General features: G+C 44.6%; 1 pseudogene across 1 annotated transcript; it reads left to right on the top strand.

The window, feature by feature from the left end:
• The first annotated feature begins 2,141 nt into the window (after positions 1–2,141).
• Positions 2,142–3,346, top strand: LOC309971073 (lathosterol oxidase-like; annotated as a pseudogene). The gene is made up of 2 exons: positions 2,142–2,323; positions 2,629–3,346. The product of its transcript is annotated as a lathosterol oxidase-like (transcript).
• The last annotated feature ends 2,800 nt before the right edge of the window (positions 3,347–6,146 follow it).

The following is a 6,146-nucleotide window of genomic DNA, read 5'->3' as shown; positions in this document are numbered from 1 at the left end:
CCTCCAGATTCTACTTCTCCCTTCCCTGATGAGCTTTTAAAACCTAAAAGAAGGTGGAGTGGAGTGTGTTCAGATTCCAAAACATCACCTTTGAACGGTACCTCACTCCCAGGATGGAGCTGTGAGCGGAGGTAGCACCTCTGAATCTCAGCTTTCGTCATGGCTCCTCTCAGCAGGCATCTGGGCACCTGCCGCGGACGGGCCTGCCACGTGCTGCACGCGTGTTCCCATAGCACTGATGTTCCGGCAGGCCTCTGCACTTTATGCAGACAGGAAGAAAAAAAAAGTTTCTTTAAAGTTTGCCTTTTCCGGAACTGTAGGCGGTTTGTGGCTGACCTCCTCGTGCGGGGCATGCAAATTCAAAGGAGCTGATGAGACATCTGAAGATGTGGGGGTGGGAAGATGCAGGGGAGGAGGAAACTGGTTTCTCAGAGGCCGGGAAATCCCCACCAGGGTTGAGCCCAGAAAGCAGACAGTGACTATGACAAGCCAGACAATATAGACTTTCCCCATTCCCCACATCGTTCATTCATTGATTCAACGAATATTTTCACAACATCTTTTTTTTTTGTGGTAGGCAGGCCTCTCACTGTTGTGGCCTCTCCCATTGTGGAGCACAGGCTCCGGACACGCAGGCTCAGCGGCCATGGCTCATGGGCCCAGCCGCTCCGTGGCACATGGGATCCTCCCGGACTGGGGCACGAACCCGTGACCCCGGCATCGGCAGGCGGACTCTCAACCACTGTGCCACCAGGGAAGCCCCACAACATCTTGCAAACGATTCTGGGTGCTGGGGCTACACTAGCAAACTCAACTGATCAAAATCTGTTCTCCTGTAGCTGACATTATGGTGGGGAAGACACATGATGAAGAAGGATGGCAGATGTCAGGTAGTGGTACAAGCTGGGGGCAAACCTAGGTCAAGGAAGGAGACAGACTGGGCGGGTGGTATGTGAGGGGGAAGAGGAGTGGTGTTGAGGCAGGCCAGGAAGTCTTCCTGTAAGAAGTGAGTTTTCATCAAAAACTAAGGGAAATGAGGGAGCTAGCCCTGCCGGTGTCTAGAAGAAGAGCATTCCAGGCAGAGAAACAGAAAACACAAAGATCCTGGAATGGGAACATGCTTGGAGCATTAGAGAAATGCCGAGTCGACCATGAAGGCTGGGGTAGAGCGAGTGGGGCTGAGGATAGGAGTAGGCAGGGTGGTGATCATCCAAAGTACAAAACTGCTTCGTGTTTATGTTGACGTCAGAACAGCCTCAACACATAGGGACAAGAGGGCCAGTAGACTTTGGGGGGACATAGGCATTATACTGTTCACCCCCTTAACACTACCAGTAAGGAAAGTGAGGCTCAGGAGAGGGAAAGGAATTGTCCAAGATCATACAGCTAGGTTGATAAGAACCTGAATTTGAACTTGTGGCTATTGGATCAAGCCTCTGCTCTTCCCACTACAGCTAGCTAAAAAAGCAGGCAGTCAGGGGATGAGAACAAGAGTCAAGTACTGGGGACAATCCAATTGTCCTCTGTCAGTCTGCAACACCTGGGTAGGTTGCAGGACTCCAGAGAAGGAGCCACCAGCTGTGTGTCCAGGCAGAGAGGATCTCAGACAGCCTCACAGCTATCCCTCAGCCTTGCCTGGCAGCGACCCCTGCACACTGGAAGGCAGGGAAGTTTCAAGGAGAATCCCTGCTGGAAAAGGAGGTAAGCTAGCTGCATCCTGCCTGATGGACTCCTATACCTGCAATCTTGGGGAATGAGGCTGTCTCAGAAGATGCCAGTGTGGGTAGGGGATGATCCTGGAGACAGATGTATTCTCAGGCTAGGAGGCCCTGAATTGCACAGGATGGTTCTCAAAATAGGAATTTAACTTAGTTATAGAAAAATAAAGAAACGTATACCTCTTTCACAGCTTAGTTTTTGGACTAAGTTTCATTCCTACTGTGAGATCTCTCACCAATTACTCATTCATATATCTCATCTATATTTATCCAACAGTTTTTGTGGCAGGCACTGTTCTAGGTGTTAGGAGTACTACAGTGAAGAAAAGAGACAATCAAAAAGTAATAGAGAGTAGCTGGAGTAGCCGGGGCCCCGCAGGAACCGAATCAGCAGCGGGTGGCGGACCCTTTCTAGGGGCTAAGATGGAGCTTGTACTCAAGGCAGCAGATTATTTTTTTTTTACACCGTACATATATCCAGCCACATGGCCAGAGGACAGCATCTTCCGACAAGCTGTCAGTCTCCTGATTATAACAAATCTCGGTGCTTATATCCTTTGTTTCTTTTTTTTTTTAAAGGAACTCTTCTTTCTTTCTTCCTTTCTTTCTTTCTTTCTTTCCTTCCTTCCTTCCTTCTTTCCTTTCCTTTCTTTCCTTTCTTTCTTTCATCTTCATTTCTGTGCGAGGGCTTTCTCTAGTTGCGGCGAGTGGGGGCCACTCTTCATCGCGGTGCGCGGGCCTCTCACTATCGCGGCCTCTCTTGGTGCGGAGCACAGGCTCCAGACGCGCAGGCTTAGCAGTTGTGACTCACGGGCCTAGTCACTCCGCGGCATGTGGGATCTTCCCAGACCAGGGCTCGAACCCGTGTCCCCTGAATTGGCAGGCAGATTCTCAACCACTGAGCCACCAGGGAAGCCCAACACCCACAATTTTTAAAGAACCAAGTCTATCGAGAGATTATGCATTCTGTCCAGTCAATGCCACGGATAAGCATTCCCACGGTCTCAGTGCTCCTGCTAGAGGTGAGAGGTTATAGCAAACTACGTGACGGCATAGAGGAGTTTCCATACGGCTGGCTTCGATTCATTGCTTGTGTACTGTCCTTTCTCTTTTTCACTGACATGCTGATCTACTAGATTCACAGAGACCTTCATCATAGACTTGTATCTAAGCGCTTACACAAACCTCATCATATCTGGAAGATCCCAACTCCATTTGCAAGTCATGCTTTTCATCCTCTGGATGGCTTCCTTCAGGGTCTACCTTACCACATATACCCATTTATCTTCCCATCACACAAGGTAGTTCATTTAGGTTTGTACGTCTTGGTCAATATCTGGACAATTTCTATTCATGATGGTGATTTTCATGTTCCCCATATCTTCAGGCCATTTATTAATGGCTCAGCTCACCACACAGACCACCACATGTTCTTTGACTATAACTATGGACAGTATTTCACATTGTGGGATAGAATTGGAGGCTCATTCAAAAATCCCTCCTCCTTTGAAGGGAACAGACCACTTAATCATGTGAAGAAGATGACAGAAAAGAAGTGCAACAGCCATGCAGTAAGTGGTTGTAAAAATGAAACAATATTCAATGGAGAGTTTACAAAGACTGAGTAGATTATGGCCCAATTATTAAATATTTTTAAACAAGGAAGATAATCTACAGCCAGGACGCATAGCAAGTGAACAGTATCATTTGAAAATCAGTATTGTGGGTACAGGCGAGGAACGACCATAATGGTAGAACAAGGGAACATGCCGTGAACACCATGACTTTAACCTCGTGCTCAAAATACTGAATGTTGGTCTAAGGGAGAAGTTGTGTCTTTCCAGCCAGTAGATCTGTAATTTGTATAGCCTCAACAACAGTTTTTTAAAAGGTAGAGGATAAATTATTGAGGGGACCAGGTTATGTCCTTTTGCCTTAATTCATCCATATTCATTAAGTAAAATTCATTGTGCTTAATGATATCAAGACTAAACACCATAACAAAGAAGTACTAATATGAAGATGGTTCCTTGTTTCAGGAATGATTAAGTACTCAGAATTGGTATGATAACAACTACTTGTACTTTGTTGAAGTGGAAAAATCAGTGTGAAAATAAATCGTGATATAATGTGTTAGTAGCTCAGTGACCTGATTAATAGCAGGTGTTATAAGATTATTGTCTTCCTACACATAGAAAACTTATTCTCTGGAGACATTGTCAGCTGTTACATTTTACTGATGAACAAATAAATTGGAATTTTAGAAAATATTAATACTACCATGATTTAATCCAGATCTGGGATTATTTAAAGATTTTGACGGTTATTGTTTTCAATCATTATTTAATAAGTGTAAAATTATATGACCCTGATTATATTTAGAAAGGGAAATTTGATGCCCAAAGAATATATTAGACACCACTGGTTTTTTAATTAAATTGATGCACTGCACTTTTGGTATGTTTCAAAGTTACAATCCGGTGATTTTCTATAAAAGAAAATAATTGCCAAATATTTAGGCCTATCACTGAAGATTAGTTTTGAAATCTTATTTCCCCTCCTCTTTCTTCATTTCTCCCCACTCCCTCTGCAAAAAAGATTTAACAAATACTTTCATAAAGAAATGTCGTGTGTTGTAACATAAATACGTTGGCAAAACATGGTTTCCAAAGGCATTCTCTAAGCTGTTTATGTAAAATCAATAAAAGTTGATTATGACTATTAAAAAAAAAGTAATAGATACATGGTACGTCCATACAATAAAATGTTATTTGGTAATAAAAAGAAATCAAATACTGATACGCGCTACAACTTCGATGAACCTTGATAATATTATACAGAGTAAAAGAAGCCAAACACAAATGACCACAGATGATTCTGTTTCTATGAATTGTCCCCAAATCCATGGAGATAGAAAATAGATTAGTGGTTGCCAGGGATTGGGGGGGCGGGGATGTTTGGGAGAAGGAAGGAAGGACTGCTAATGGATAAGGGATTCTTTTGTGTGATGATGAAAATCTTCTAAAACTGACTGTGGTGATAGCTGAACAGCTCTGTAAATTTACTAAAAACCATTGAATTGTACACTTCAAATGGGTGAATTGTATGGTATGTGAATTACATCTTAAGAAAGCTGTTAAAAAAGAAATTTAAATATTACATTTAAATTTCTAATAAAAATTAATAGAAGTTGAAGTAGAACATTTAAGATTCATGGAACAAGTTGCTCACTAAATGACAACTGTCATTATCTTCATGTATTTGTTATGATGCAATTAATTAATACTCGCTGTGAGTCCTCCAGAACGTGAAAGAATGTCAGGCATGAACCAACCTGGCCCGAACTCAAACTCAAACTGAGAAGGCTGCCAAAAATCAACATATAGTGTGGATTCTCTGGGTTTCCTTGTCCCCGCCTTTTGAGTTTTCATTAGTCCAGGGAAGTGAGAGCCAGCAAGCAGGTTGGATGGAATTTCCTTAACTGGGAGCTGTTGAGAAAAGTTGCCTGAGCCTATTTAGGTGCTGGCCTGACTTCAAATGGTTCCCTGGAAGTAAAGCCTGAAAGAAGCACTTGGGAGCAGGTAATTTCTTGGGAAAAGATCCCAGGAAGCAGGATGAGGGACATAGGAAAGCGAGACCAGCAGGGAGAAAGACAGTTAAGGGTACATTATGGAGCTGGTTACCGCCTTGGGAAACGGAGCCCAGTCCCCCCAGGGACGGTATAGGGTGTGAGTCTGAAGGACTGGAGACTGAGGCATTTACCTGTCAGCCACTCTTCTCATGGTTGAGGGTTTCTCCAGCGACACTAAGGGCCCCCAGCTCCAGGCTATACCTACACGTGGGCTGAGCAGGCTTCCTCAGCTACAGAGAAAGCCCTGACACTGGCAGCGGGCAAAGAACACTCCACCACCGCCGCCCAAAGCTGGGGGGCCGGGCAAGGAGTTGCGACGTGGGGCACAAAAAGAGGTTGCTTCGTGGTGCAAGGGGCCCTGGGTGCTCACTGTCTAGAAGGGATACAGGTGTGAGGAAGTGGGGGGCGGGGGGCTGCCGTAGCTAGGTGAGCATCCTCTGAACATGACCAAGCCACTGTGGAAAGGGAGAGGGCCTTGTTCTAGACACTCGCCAGGCATTGACTCATTCCTTGCCTGCAACTGATTGGAGAGATGCTCTTCCATTTCAGGAGAGGAGACAGCTTGGAGAAATTAAATAAGCTGCCCAAAGTGACCCCGGAAAGGTAAAGCAAGGCTGGGATTCAAACTGAGGACCCCACCCGATCACAAAAGCTCATCTAATGTTTCTCTAACTTCTTTGATGATAACACATTATGAAATACATTTTACATAAGGACTCAGGTCACACTCAACACACACATATACTGTATAACTGAAAGTTGCACAACCTCTCTTCCTATGGACAAGGCCTCTGATG

Source organism: Leucopleurus acutus, assembly GCF_964270905.1.
Source record: "Leucopleurus acutus genome assembly, chromosome: 14".
NCBI lineage: Eukaryota > Metazoa > Chordata > Mammalia > Artiodactyla > Delphinidae > Leucopleurus > Leucopleurus acutus.
This window is presented reverse-complemented; position numbering and strand designations above follow the sequence as displayed.